Genomic DNA, 13,806 nt, shown 5'->3' on the forward strand with positions numbered 1-13,806 from the left:
AATTTTTTCGAGCAGCAGATAAATATAAGATTCAGTTTGCTTGCTAACATTTCCTTATAACTAACCTTGTTTATTGTAATTATTGGTAAAACCTGTCCTCTTATCATAGTAAATGTTCAATTATATATTTTAAATATAAATACGTGACCATACTGTATAATGGTGCATATGACAACATCGACGGCGGTTTTAAATTTACCCGCGACATTCGTAAGCTTCAAAGTTTACGCTGAACGAGAGCTGAGTCTGCGAGATGAATCATGGAAGGCGAAGCCCTAGCGCGCTACTAGTTGCGCCTTATTTACCTTAACACTATCCTCCGTCACACGTGCGGCATATACAGCTCTTGTTAGGTTCACGAAAATGTGCATCGATAGATTAACGTGCTAATTTTATGGGTCGTTCAACGTTGACAATGTTCGAGCAACTACGCTTCATCGTGGATGCTGGTTCTGAAGTTTTCTGCTTGCTTCTGCACTTCTAAGGGGATTTCTTGTTTATAATTGCATTTAGTAGTTAGGCCAGCTTGTACCAATGTATTCTGTCATTGCGTGCTCCGTAGCGTCTAGCCTATGCGAATTCGATGGTAAGAAACAACGTAAAAAGGAATGCCTTAAATTTGTTCAAATACACATACGCGTAGTCGTATAACTAATAACGAGAGAAAAGTAGAAGATGAAAATTGGCTTTCGAATGTCGAAGGAAACAAAAGGTATCATAATAATTTGTATGTTGACCATACAACGTTAACTTAATTTAGCTAACTAAATTGGCACTCTTGGGTTTGTGTAAAGAAACAAACACATACGGTTCGGCGTGAAACCATAACTTGTGACGCATACGGCAACAATAAAGACTATTAATCCGAGAAGCTGCGTAACCTTTACTTACGACAGAGCCCATGATCAAATCTTATTTAATACTTTGGAGTATTTTATCTAATAATGGTACAACTGTACAGGTGACTCTATACTAAACTAACATAAACGACAATGACGATCATTAGTCTAGACAAAGAATTTGTGACAGCGCAAGACATATTACAGTCCTTAAAATCTGATTTATGTAGTCCGCTCCTCAACTCAATTATACCAATGGTCACTGTTCGTCGTGCGTCTGGTGTTACTTAATAGTCGTCCCAAAGCTATTCCGAACTTTTTAATTACGATACGATAATAAAATCAATACGACGTGCCATTGTCTATGAGGCGTACGTGAAGTTGCACCTTCATCCGATTCTCGCGAAGTAATACTAGAAAACGCTACTCCTCGGCAAAGTAATTTAAAACGATTTGCAAAAAAATACAATCGTGGTACAACATAAATTATACGGCGGTCTACGATCTCCGCGTATACTTGAAACTTTTGCTAAAGATCTACGAATAAACGGACAAGTTTATGCAGACGCATTACAATATGACACTCTGAAAATTTTCGACCAAAATAAGTTAACTGATATGACACTCTCGAGCTCACAATCCATCGTAGCTTTAAAATCTCGTCCCCACTGGATACGCGAAAATAACTATCTGTTTTATTAGGTTCTAGGCTTCTGATCGTCAACATTACGAGTGTCTCCGGACTAGACAACACAGACGGCTTCAGTAGTCACTTGAGTTTTTCCCTATTAGGAAATATCTATTGAAAAAAGAGAAACCGTTATACGCGGTTCTCTCGAATAATCTGTTTACTACTTCATTCACTCATTAAACGGACTGAGGACCCTTTATGAAAAATACGCCAATCGGTAGTTGTTTTCATTAGTTTTCTATCGTCGTTGACTTTTGGCCATTTTCACTCGGACGGGGTCGGACAATGGCCACAGTGAGCTTCGAACTGTAGCCTGCTACGGCAACACTACGACTGCTTCAATTGTGCGTGCTGCCAACTGACCAAGACGAAATCAGAGGATATTCATGCAAAATCATGCGTCACGGCACATGGGTCCGGCTTAGCCGATCAGTGATATGTGCAATTTTTTGCCGGTGCCGTCACATTTGGCAATTAAAGCACACAGAAGCCCGACACGAAGTAAGCTACCAATAATGTTAGTTTCCAACACAGAACATGCAAAAGCAACGAGTGAGAAACCAGCTGTGCCAATCGAATCCTTTACAGGAGCTACAGGAGAACGTATAGATTTGTCAGCTCACTGCTACCCTTCCCTCCCTCCTATAGATTGACTCTCCGTTTACTTATTCATGATTGAGCAATTTGCTAGATAGTGGACCAACTTTAAGTTGAATGAGACCACTATTCGTGAAACAATCTTATATTGAACAGTGCAACCTTTCCACCTTAAGTACATTGTACATCGAATACGCCTTAGGCAGTGCAAACGTTACTGCTTCGATTAAACAATGCAAAATGTTGGAGAGTTCATATTTGATAGATATTGACAAAAAGGACATTGCGAACTATATGTACAAAACAAAATATAAACCTATTTATAATCTAATTGTAAATATATCGTGGATATATTACTAAAGGGATGGATTTAGTTAGAATGTACATATGTACAGGTACGGTAGGAACGATAATACTGGCCTCAATTACCATGTTCCGCGAGTATCCGTACGGTTCAGTTAAGAAAGCAAACGTGCCGGGCGTCTGAATAATAAAACAAACTAAACACTTTCATAAAAGCAATAAGCCTACAAAAATAACAAAAGAAATTTCTCTCGCTGTGCCTATACGGCAGTAGCTAGCAAATTTCATCCCACGATTAATGGCTATAGTAAACTTAACGTGAGAGTGATGTAACTGACTCACAACGGGACCCCAAAGGTCAATCGTAACTTTTACAAATCGCACTATACTGAATAATTCATTACTGATTACATGGTCCTAATTTACGTGTAACATACAAGCGCATTTTTATGTCTGTGTTGAGAATTTCATAGTTTAAATTTTAAATTGATGGTCTAGTCCAAAACCATTTTGCAATTATTGATGCAGGAAGGCTTAAAGAATACTGACCGTCAGTTATCATGATGGAACAGCCATTTTCGTTGTAAAGTCCAAGGCATGTTCGGTAAAGTTACGCTAGATGGAATGCCTGCCTGACGGCGGCACTGGACGTACAGCTCGAAGTTACGCTAGCACGTCACGTACAAGTTATCCAAACGTTATAACATTAAAAGTGGGCTGATTCTGTGCGCCCTTATCTGAAACATGAACTCCCTCAACAGTGGCCAACGCTATAGAAGTTAAAATGGCACTTCTAAAAAAATGATACGAAGCAAATCCTGATAACCTTTCCATATCAAAGAACGAATAATTCACTCAATCAACTCAGTCATCTGTTGAACTAAAGGTAATGCTAACTGCAACATGTAAATGTCATACGACGGAGTAAGCTATTTTTTGTTTATTATTATTGTTGTTACTATAGATGTTCAAGATACTCTTGGTAGAAGTTAGCAGTAAATTAACATCTGCATTCAACAATAGTTTCCATAATAAAAGAGGATCATACTAGCGCTAGAATCGAATAGATTCATTGTTGTCTCTGTTTGGGGTGTTCTCGGTTCATTCGAAATGGTCGAAGTTCCTAAGCCGATTCGGTGCGTCGTCTGCAATCTAGTCACCTGTTACGGGCTCAATCATGTACCAATAAGCTAATCAACACCAATGATCGTTTCGTTCAAGCGCATTTTATTGCTAGGGACTGTCATTGTCGAGGTCCCGATAAATTCGGTTGAATCGAACACATGCGACTTAAACAAGCTTAAAGCTCTGACAAACCGCTGACGTAAACATTTTTGATATTTTGGTACTAACAGACGAATTTTCTGGACCAATTACGAGGTTACACTGATCGACACTATAACAGGTCACTTTAGAAAGCTCGTTCCAATTGGCGCTTTGTCTGGTGGTTGTTATAGTGTGAAATGGAAGATATGAGCACCACCTGATGCTTGACGAACTTATAGTTAGTTAACCATAGGCAACTATACGTATTTCAACTGGCCCGAAGCTTCTTTCCGCTACTGAAAGCTGACTTTCGTTTCGCTGCCAGTATCACAGCAGTTAGATAACCTATTCCTGATCAACTCTTCTTAATCGATACGTAATCCTCATGACAGCAGACTCCACAATAGGCGTTAAGTCCCAACAACCTCAAAACTGAAGTTTTCATCATCTTCGTCAAGTTCATATTCACAGGAATGACTGGATTTGGCATTACGGTTGCTCTTACCAGCGTGATTGTCAGGTTAAATAGCAGTTATCGGAATGAATCAAATCGGTACGATGAGTCTTCGATAACGATCGAACATACAGAAAGCTACTGTGCGACTTTAACAACGACACATCAAGTCATGCCAGCTACGTCTTAGCGTTTGTCTTCTAATTTGTCAAGTCGCGGTTACAACGCGCGTTAATTAAGACGTTGCAAACTAAACGTTGTTCTACCCACAACGACTACAACGGTTATATCAACAACGAATACTGCCTCAGAAACTTCTTCAAAGTTAACTTCATCCCTGCTTCCCTCTTCGCCGACGCCCATCGAAATTGCAAGCGTCATGACGACAGATTGACAATTAGCCTCTTCAGCTTTCACGTCTGAGTTCACAACTCATTTTGCGCGAAAGGGCTATTTAGAGTTACTGAATTCTGACACGCAGGACACGTACTGCAGTTTATCGATAGTGACATACAGTTACGGCCATTTATCCAAAATGATCGACTATAGTTGACGTTCTCGTTTGACTCTGAGAAGTGCTTTATTCTCCACTCGCAGGGAAATGCAGCACGACCAAGTAGCTTGGATCATACGGGGAACGTGTCAAATATGGCGGTCTCTGAAACCTATTGTACACAGTCGGAAAGCTTCGTCGTGGACGATATTCGAAATCAGAAAAAAATTACTGATGCCATTAAACGTTAGTGAATGCTGTCGTTCTAATTAAACGGCGCAAAGAATTGGACGATGTCTTCCTGGTGGATTACAACATAAATCCAACATATGAGAATTAAAGTCTGCATTTGATCGCTGTCGTAACGCCTTGGAACAGGCTAATCCCTAATATCCCTACTTGCCCAAATAATATTTTTTTCTATACTAAATTGAAGCAAAGCTTTGGTAAGATAAATTATTTGCTGATACAAACAAATATTTAGAGGGCTAATGAATAAAATTATCATTAGATCACTATTTGATGCCACAATGTCTCTTCATGTCTTTAGGTTTCGTGTCTTCTGACACTTCGGTACCACAACATAACTGCGAATATTAACGTTACAATGCAACATTGTAGGGGGAAGAGGGGCAGAAGACTTAAAGTTAACTGGAAATCGTCTGCTACCGAAGCTTTATGGTGTCAGCTTCAGTGTTTTCGTATTATAACTCAGTTCGATTCTGACGTGTCTTAACACTGCATGACCATACCCGGTTAGGCACAGGGCATCATACCGTTTTGACGTTATGATTGATTATTGCCATGTTGTCTTCGCCTTTAAGTTTGAACAACCATTACCAAGTCGCTGATAAACAGTTTCTAACTATAATGCGAATAGGTTAGGTATAGAGGTTCTCGAGTCGCCTCTTTGTTGACATTATCGTGAACGGCTCAGCGCTACGCACTTCTATAGAAATATCGGTGACATTTTTATTACGAATATGATCACATTTGAAACCAAAGGCCGTACGGTATTATAAGTGATCAGATGATGATAACAAGGATAATTTATAACGTAAATTTTACTTACCGTCTACAAGACTCTGCTTAATTACCTATATATCTACCTAGATAATATGCCTAAAAGTGCTGGCGTTTACGATGCCACTGAATTTTTTGATCTGGCGTATTTTACAGTTTCTTTTTACAATTTACAAACAACCAAGTGAATGTGTTTGTTGAAATGTCAAAACAATGTTTGCTTCAAATTTTCTCAAACATTTCCGTGCACACAGATGACAGCCCCCATTTAGCAAATGGGTCGCCGGTACCAAGAGAAGGCTTGTTTAAGGCTAGAGAAAAAGACCATACTTGCGTATATATATCCAATTCAAAAAATCTTTTTTTTTTTAGTAAGTTTTTACTTGACTCGTCCGGTGCGAAATAGCATAGTTCATTTGTCATTGTGTTTTTAATTGTACTTCGATTTAAAGATAGTTTCAAGGATAAGTAGCGATAATCTGAAGAAGTTTATTTAGCACAACTGCGTATAAACAGCAGTTTTATCGATATTCCGAAAAGAGAACTTCAAAACACTATTCGCATTGCTTCTTCTGACTGACTGACGCGCTTTAATTACAGATATCACCCTAGACGCACCGGCAGATTTACTCGAATTAACAGTGACTCGTACAAAAAAAATATTAAGTTATACCACACACATTACCGCCACTTTCGCCTTCAGGATTGGCAAACTCGTCATTCGGGTATCGACCTTGCCAGGCCTTCACACACTGAATTTATTAATATATACCATTTTTCCTATTTCGTTCCGTCCGGCTCACAGACAGGTGCTTTCTCCTCATTCTCAGTGGCTTTTCGCCGATACGGCACCTTTTTTCTTCCAAGTTGTCCTCAGCGCTACCCGCAGCCTGTCTACTATAGGATACAATACATAATCACCAGTGAAAACTAGTAGTCGACCTAATCCTGTAAGAGTGTGTGTGCTGTATGTCAGGAACTAGCGGCTGACATCGTATCCGACCACTTCAGTCGCCCCATTTCCTCTCTACTCGTCGGCTTCTCGAGCAGACGATGGTAGTGCGCCCACATTGATCGAAAGCAATTTCCGTCGAGTTGGAAGGCATTCATGGTATTTACTAGCAGCGTTATCAATGCTTGCCAGGTAACCATCAGGTAGACAGCGATAGCAAATATTCAAGCGTACAGGCGTCCCCATAGGCGCGCACACTGATAATAGTTTGTGCTGCCACGAAAAACATGGCGATATGTTATATCGATACTCTGTCAACACCTAGCGCGCACTTCGATTCGTATGATAGGTACTATACCTAAAAACAGCATGGGTGGAAGGTGGTCATGCGTGACCGTGTTCATGCAGGTAACGTATGGCAGATTAGCATTAGCAGCACCGTTGGATCACACGATCGTAAGATCGTAGCCTTCTTCGTAAGTAGCTGCCTATTTAGGCCACTGGCCTACTTGCTCGTTACAGGCCGCGTTCCGCCTATAAAGGACAAAAGTAAGGCGTAATACGTTAACCGATTCTGGCGGCGCAATAGGAAAGACGGCTGTTACCGACGGCTGGGACCGCAGAGTCAGCGATGTCGGTGGTTGAGTTTGGATGGCGTACTCCGAACGTGATGATGACAGCAAAATTAGCCGTGATGATACACATGTCCACGATACGCCATTGTATTCCTAGACAGTATATAGTGGACTTTGGACGTTAGGAAACGAAACACGAACTTTTAGATGGTCAAGATTGATGAACACTGCATGACGGAAGCACAAACAAAAGGAAACGACTGTGTTGCCATATCCGTTCGCTGTTCCGCTAAAACAGCCGTCGCCGCAATGTCTTTCTCCTGCGGATGATAGAAACCAGGGGCATTTGAGTGTTAGTACATACGGTTGGTGATAAAATGCAATCGTCGTTCACATTTCGTTAGCAGCGATTGACGCCATTGCTCGCTGTTATATTTATTAGAATCAAACATTAAATACGTTTTATAGGTTATGCAAAATGATACGAGATATTAATCCGAAAAAAATTGCCGTGCCTGGTTCCTTTTGGACTAGCGTGACGGGCTATTGCACGCAACGAATAAGTGAGGTAACTGCGAAGAGAGGGTAATTAAAACTTACGCTCGATTAGAGACCTTGCTAGAATATCGTCCGCTTGAATTTTCCCACGATGAAGCAATGTGATGGTTCAGAGCCACTTACCGCGTGCGAAGCCTTATTCGTACGTTGCCGATATGTGTTCAAGAGCTTGTATTATATATATGCATAATTTCGGGAAATTCGTAAATCTTGTTTTATTATGGTCGTTGTACTTAGATCCTGCTTAGCCTAAGACATAGATCCCTAATTCATCGCTAAGGGTTTTTCGAAAGCGAGATTTTGACTGCTTCTCAGAGTTCTTCTTTTAGAATTTCTTTCACAGTTGATAGAATTAAAATTGTTTCCGAATTTTTATCCTATCAACTACCATACCACACAAAGTGATGGCGGTAGTCGCGAATAATAATGACAACAATAACAAAAAAAAAAAAAAGTTCTACAATAGCTAACGCTTGCAGAACGGCTCTAAGAACTCGTGAGTCTCCTCGTTGTAGTTATATCGCCAGTGTTGTAGCAGAAACAGTTCGAGACTTGTTGAGGGTTGCTTATGGGAAAAAGGTGAAATTTGCCAAATGATTCGGACGTTGCAATCATCCTTGAACCGAACATATGCCCGGTAATTTTGAGTTATGTCCAAATTGCAAAATTAGTAACGAAAACGTAGTACCTACATTAAAACAAACAAGACGGTGATACTAAGCTTCCTAGTCATTATAATATATATATATATATATATATATTCAAACTCGTTCCTAAATGAGCAGTGTTAGCACTGACAGGTCTTATCCTTACAAAAAAAGACACGTACAGGTTGTACAGATATGGATCAAACGTCCTAACAGGTCAACAAGTGTCTTCCAGAGAGTCTTGGCTCATACTGTTCATACGAGAGTCACCCCTACATCTTCGCAATGTCGCATTATATGTTCACCTGATTACGATCGCTTCTGCTAATAAGCATGGACGTTATATTTAAATAAATAAATTTCCTTAAACAGTTGAAGACTTGCTACATTATCTATCCACTTCAAAGGGGTGCAGCAGAGTTTGATGTCGACAAGGACACTATGGTAATAAAATGACGTGCGTCTGATTTCGGCCAACGTTCTCGGGTCTTCTGCAAATACGCATTTGCACGTGGATATGGCAAGGCCATTTATAATTAAAATGGCTGACAGTTGTCCTTGCATAAGATAAACATTAACATTTGTTAAATGTATGCAAATTGAATGATCGAAAGAGTCACTCTACTGATTATATTTGATCGCTTAAATAAATGTTTGTGCACCGATATTTCTGTGTTTGTTTTTTGCCACTAGATGATCTGTCACACATATCACACGTCTGGCAACCCATCCTTTCTAGCTCATTGCAAGTTTTCTCTATAAATATATATATATATATATGTATATAACGGTGAGGTAAATCAAAGCTTTAATAACATTTCAACTCATATAGTCCCACGAGCTGTAGCCAGTGAAACGAGAGAAAAAATTTACTTCTGCCTTCCAAATACCATTTATACAGAAATTTCTTTGATGAACATATAAGATCGTAGCCTAAGATGACTAATTACACAATTTCATTACGACGACGCGATCTGTTTGGTCATTATAACGTAAATTTTTGTTTATTTTGCTGATGAATATTGTAATTCCATATTTGTCCCAACACACCAATAAACACGACGCTGCATAGACAAAGCTGTATAGAACAGAGGCAAGAAAAAGATGGAAGAGAAGAAACATACATTGAATAGTGGTTAGTTTCATGATTTTCTGATCAGCTACCTGGCTTCTGAACAAAAAACTTATTTATATAAATCCAAATGTATACTTTGAGATAACGTCTTACTGAATGCACAGCATCAACTATTATGTGTGCCTATCCGTCTGTGAACGAACGCCTCTCGGGGAAACATTTGCATTTTTCTTTTTAGTATCGTCAATGTTGTCATAACATCTAACTGCCGGCTATGAAATGTAATAATTGTAAGATTTCCAATTCATTATACTAAAGCACTAATTTTATTATTTATTTCTGTTTTAACTGCATATATATATATATATAACGTTTGCAATAATTTAACCTTAACCCAATTTTTCAAATTGGAAGGTACCTCCTTCGCTTCGTAGCTAGTGGGATAAAAAGAATCCTAGAATAACAAGATTTTGAATGTGACACCATGAATTGTTTATAATTTACGAATGGAGCTGAGATTAAAAACGAAAGCTTCCACAGAGTATATTCTATGTTTTTTTTTTACTACGCCGAGAAGAAACGGAACACTTCATTACGTCACGTCCGTAGCAGAGTTATGATGGCGTCATTATTAATAACAGCTTCCAGCGTATCATCATCATCGGGCGTGAATTGAACGGCGTACAAACCTAAATAGCCTATGGGAACGAATCTAGCGGTATTCACAAAGGCAATGATGTGTCGTTGTCGAGTATAACCGGCGTGAGACGAGGCAAACAAACCATTTCTCAACAAAGGACAGACCAAATCAGAGCAGGACAGAAAGGTCCAAGTAAGCTCTTTCTTCGTAATCTATCATTTGCACACATAGGTATCTAAGGGAATACAGGTTTTGAAAAGTGTGGAGATTCATTCATTCATTCTTGCCGGAGGTCTATTATGCGGGAACTGTAGTTGTGTGGTCTGGAGCAATACTATCCAGCGTCCAGGTAAAGTTTAATGGCTAGTAACCATGGCGTTAGTCAATAGAGTCCTTATCGCATCATCACCTACGAGAGCAATAAAACGGATACGTGGCGAGATCGTTAAATATTCGATGTTGTCTACAATTAAGTTGCTCACTTGACTCGCGTTAGTGCCATCCAAATGTAAATAAATCGTCAGTTAATTTCACGAAGCGCGGATAATATTGCTAGTTGATTTCTATGAAAAGCTGTGAGACACATACGAAGGCTGGCTGGAACGGGCCTACACTGTGAAGTCTGACACTACACAACAGTCAACGACCTGTAATTGATGCGTTAGCTTCATTAATTCAACATCGTTGGGATAAGGGCAACAGGCGATTGTGGCAAATCCTGGTGCCATAGACACGGACAGATTTTTCTCACCAGCGTAGGTCCGTCTGCGACGGCGACGTTTTTCGGTCCAGTTTTTGCCGCTTTTAATGAACGCGCTCTTCGTCAGTCGCCATATTTAGGATTCCGTTTCGACAAGGAGAAGTTGGCGAGGCTACAAAGCAGAGCAGACCTCTCCTTTCCACTTGAAGCAGAGCTTGGCAAACGTAAAAGGATCACGGAAACCGAAATGATACTCGTTCAGCCAATCCCTATGCGTGGACAATTAAGAAATCCTCATCACAGGGAGTCAAGTCATCCAGAATACAGTGTCTATGTTGTTGCTACAAGGCGGAGAAAATCATGCAGTTTCAGATGACTGGCAAGTGCTTCTTTCTATTAGACAGACAGTAACAGATTATCCTATAGGTGTATGGCAAAGATAACATCAAATAGGGCCATGCAACATGGCGATCAGAGCGGTTATAGGTCTTAACAGGTTATGGGCAAGATATCGCTGACGCCTGGTCTGATTCCCTGAGGATTTAAATCCCGCTGCTGACCATGCCATGGGTTAGTGTTGAATTCGATAGTTTAGAAAATAAATACGAGCGATATAGGAGACTGAAAATTCAACACTGAAGGAAACACAATTATAATACTTCGCTGTAAGTTATGTCAGCCTGTCTAATAATACCTGGCGAGCAGACTGTGTAAAACGTGTGTATTGATGATGTTTTTCAACAAGTTACCCATAATAGTATTATGAAAATGGCCGAAAAAGCGAGAACTGTTACTTCGAAGCGTCTTAGTTCAATTGATGTTTTGGGACGCTCATAAGCCCTGCCACATTTAGCATAGTACTAAGGTTATTATGGAAAGGAATTGAGATAGAAGTAACTGATTGATCGAGGCAGGCCGGTCGAAAGTCGCTGCTGGCATGACTGGCTGCGTTCGAGGAAGAGGCGCTTCCGGATGACAATGCTTTATAATGTCCATAACTGAAGATGTCGTGACGCTTATTTCATACTAGAATAAATAATGATAAAACATAAATTTGTTTGTGCTATGGCGATATTTGAGCTATAATATCCTACGTAGAATTTCAAGAGGTAAGTAGGATTTAATCGCTACAGCCTGTTTGTCAGACACAACCTGTGTCTTGAGCAGTATTGTAAAAGGTAAAATAATTAGAACGTTTTCCTGGCTAAGGACCCGCTAAACTACTAAATGGGAGACAATATCGGTCGAGTCAAAGAATCGAAAAAAGCGCAGTACCGATCATATATTTTAGTGCTCCCTTGCATCGTTGATATATCCGGTCCTCAATATGGCTAACAAGATTCATATGCATATAGGACATAGAGATCTTGTGAACATTTTATTCATTATCTAATTCACAGGACACTTTTTGTATTTGGACGCTTACTTGATTGTGGTAGGAACGTATGCGTAGCAAATAGTGTTATTATTATGGGTACATATTCTCCCACTCATGTTGTATTACCTTCGTATTGTACTTTTATTATTAATATTATTAAAATTAACCGGCCTGTTGCCGTTTGTCTTTTTGCATTCTTCTCTTGTCCGCGTCCCAGTCCTTCTATCACCTTTCTTATTCAGGCCCGTATTTCCCGTCTTAGTATATTGGCCAGAGGGAATACCTTAAATCTTTACAATTGTCAGGTATTAACGTGAATACTTTATCACTGCTATACTTACAATGAATTTTTAGCGTCTCTGCAATCCGCAAGCGATCCTACTCACCCCGGGCTTGATCATATCGATCCTTCATAGAACTTCAAGGAGGTCTGCCTTTTTGTCTCGTTAAATCATCTTTGTTTTGCTCATTCATCTATAGCTTTTTTTTTTTCATGTCTATTGTAATTATTCTTAAAGCAAGTTCTTTGTACGCAAATGCTTTGGTGTATTTCCTCTGGCGCGTGTTGATGGGTCTTCGATTTCGTCTGCTTCTTCCATTTCTTTGTTATATTGAACACCTAACACGCTGGCTGTTTAACTTTCATTATCGTGCTCCATTAGTGTTTCCAGTTATTATTTGGTACGATATCTCGCCCCCTTCGCCTAATCACTGTATACGCCAATTTTTTCATGGGTAATCGTGCATGTACGAAAATTACACGGCATGCACAATTGTACGTTCCTCGATACACCATCTGTAGTATTACTCTCCATTGTTGCAACGATACATTATTCCATTGTGGATGAAAAACAAGTAGACTTTTACATAACTCACATACTACGAAGGGTTGATCACAACACGATAAAGCTTTGATTTTGATTATTGGTCCTTACATTGTTTAGGGTGTCCGAGAATTTTTTAAAAATTTCCCAGTTCCCAGTATAAAGTCTCATACGCTCTTGTAGATTCGATAGGTGTTAGTGGAATGTGTTGTGTGTTTCTTTTTTAGGAAAAGATTAGGAGGATTTAGGAAGATTAGGAGGAAAAGATTTTATTTTGGACAGGGCCGAGAGTCGGCGACGAAACCTTTTACCCGAAATAGTCAATTACAGGTTAACCTTTCTAAAAAAAAGCACCATAAACTATTAAAAACAATGCTTATAGAGACTACGTTCTCGTTGACAGTGTACGAACACGTGCAAAATTATACACGACGCGTGCATTCCTCGAAGGAGAATTACATTATCGAGTCAACATAAATCTGCTCATCTGTCATATCAACAACATGTACCGCTCGAAGATAATTGATGTATAATGCGACCTGCATGTTAACGGGTCTAATTGAAAAAAGCTAAACGGTATGGTAAATTCATATTCCAATGAGAGTGTGGCTTCATCGGGGACTTGTTACCATATGGCTCTAAACAGAGCCGATTTCTGTTGATAATTTCTAGAACCGGCTAGAAGCCGGCAAGGTAGCATCGATATATTCTATAGACAATTATTTAATCATGTTTTCATACCATTCGTTATGCCCTTTCTATATGTATAAATTAAACAAAATCTTTTCTAG

At 39.5% G+C, this 13,806-nt stretch overlaps 1 protein-coding gene and 1 long non-coding RNA gene across 2 annotated transcripts in view; one reads left to right on the forward strand and one right to left on the reverse strand.

The window, feature by feature from the left end:
* Window positions 1–13,806, forward strand: part of AstA (allatostatin A) — an 85,058-nt gene that overhangs the window by 17,674 nt on the left and 53,578 nt on the right. The window lies entirely within an intron of this gene.
* On the reverse strand, window positions 6,002–8,208 carry LOC147757237 (uncharacterized). The gene is made up of 2 exons (XR_015321466.1): window positions 7,794–8,208; window positions 6,002–7,513 (listed from the first exon to the last, which is right to left on the reverse strand). It is a non-coding gene; the product is annotated as an uncharacterized LOC147757237 (long non-coding RNA).

This window comes from Varroa destructor, unplaced genomic scaffold, assembly GCF_002443255.2.
Source record: "Varroa destructor unplaced genomic scaffold, Vdes_3.0 BEIS01000002.1, whole genome shotgun sequence".
Taxonomy (NCBI): Eukaryota; Metazoa; Arthropoda; class Arachnida; order Mesostigmata; family Varroidae; genus Varroa; species Varroa destructor.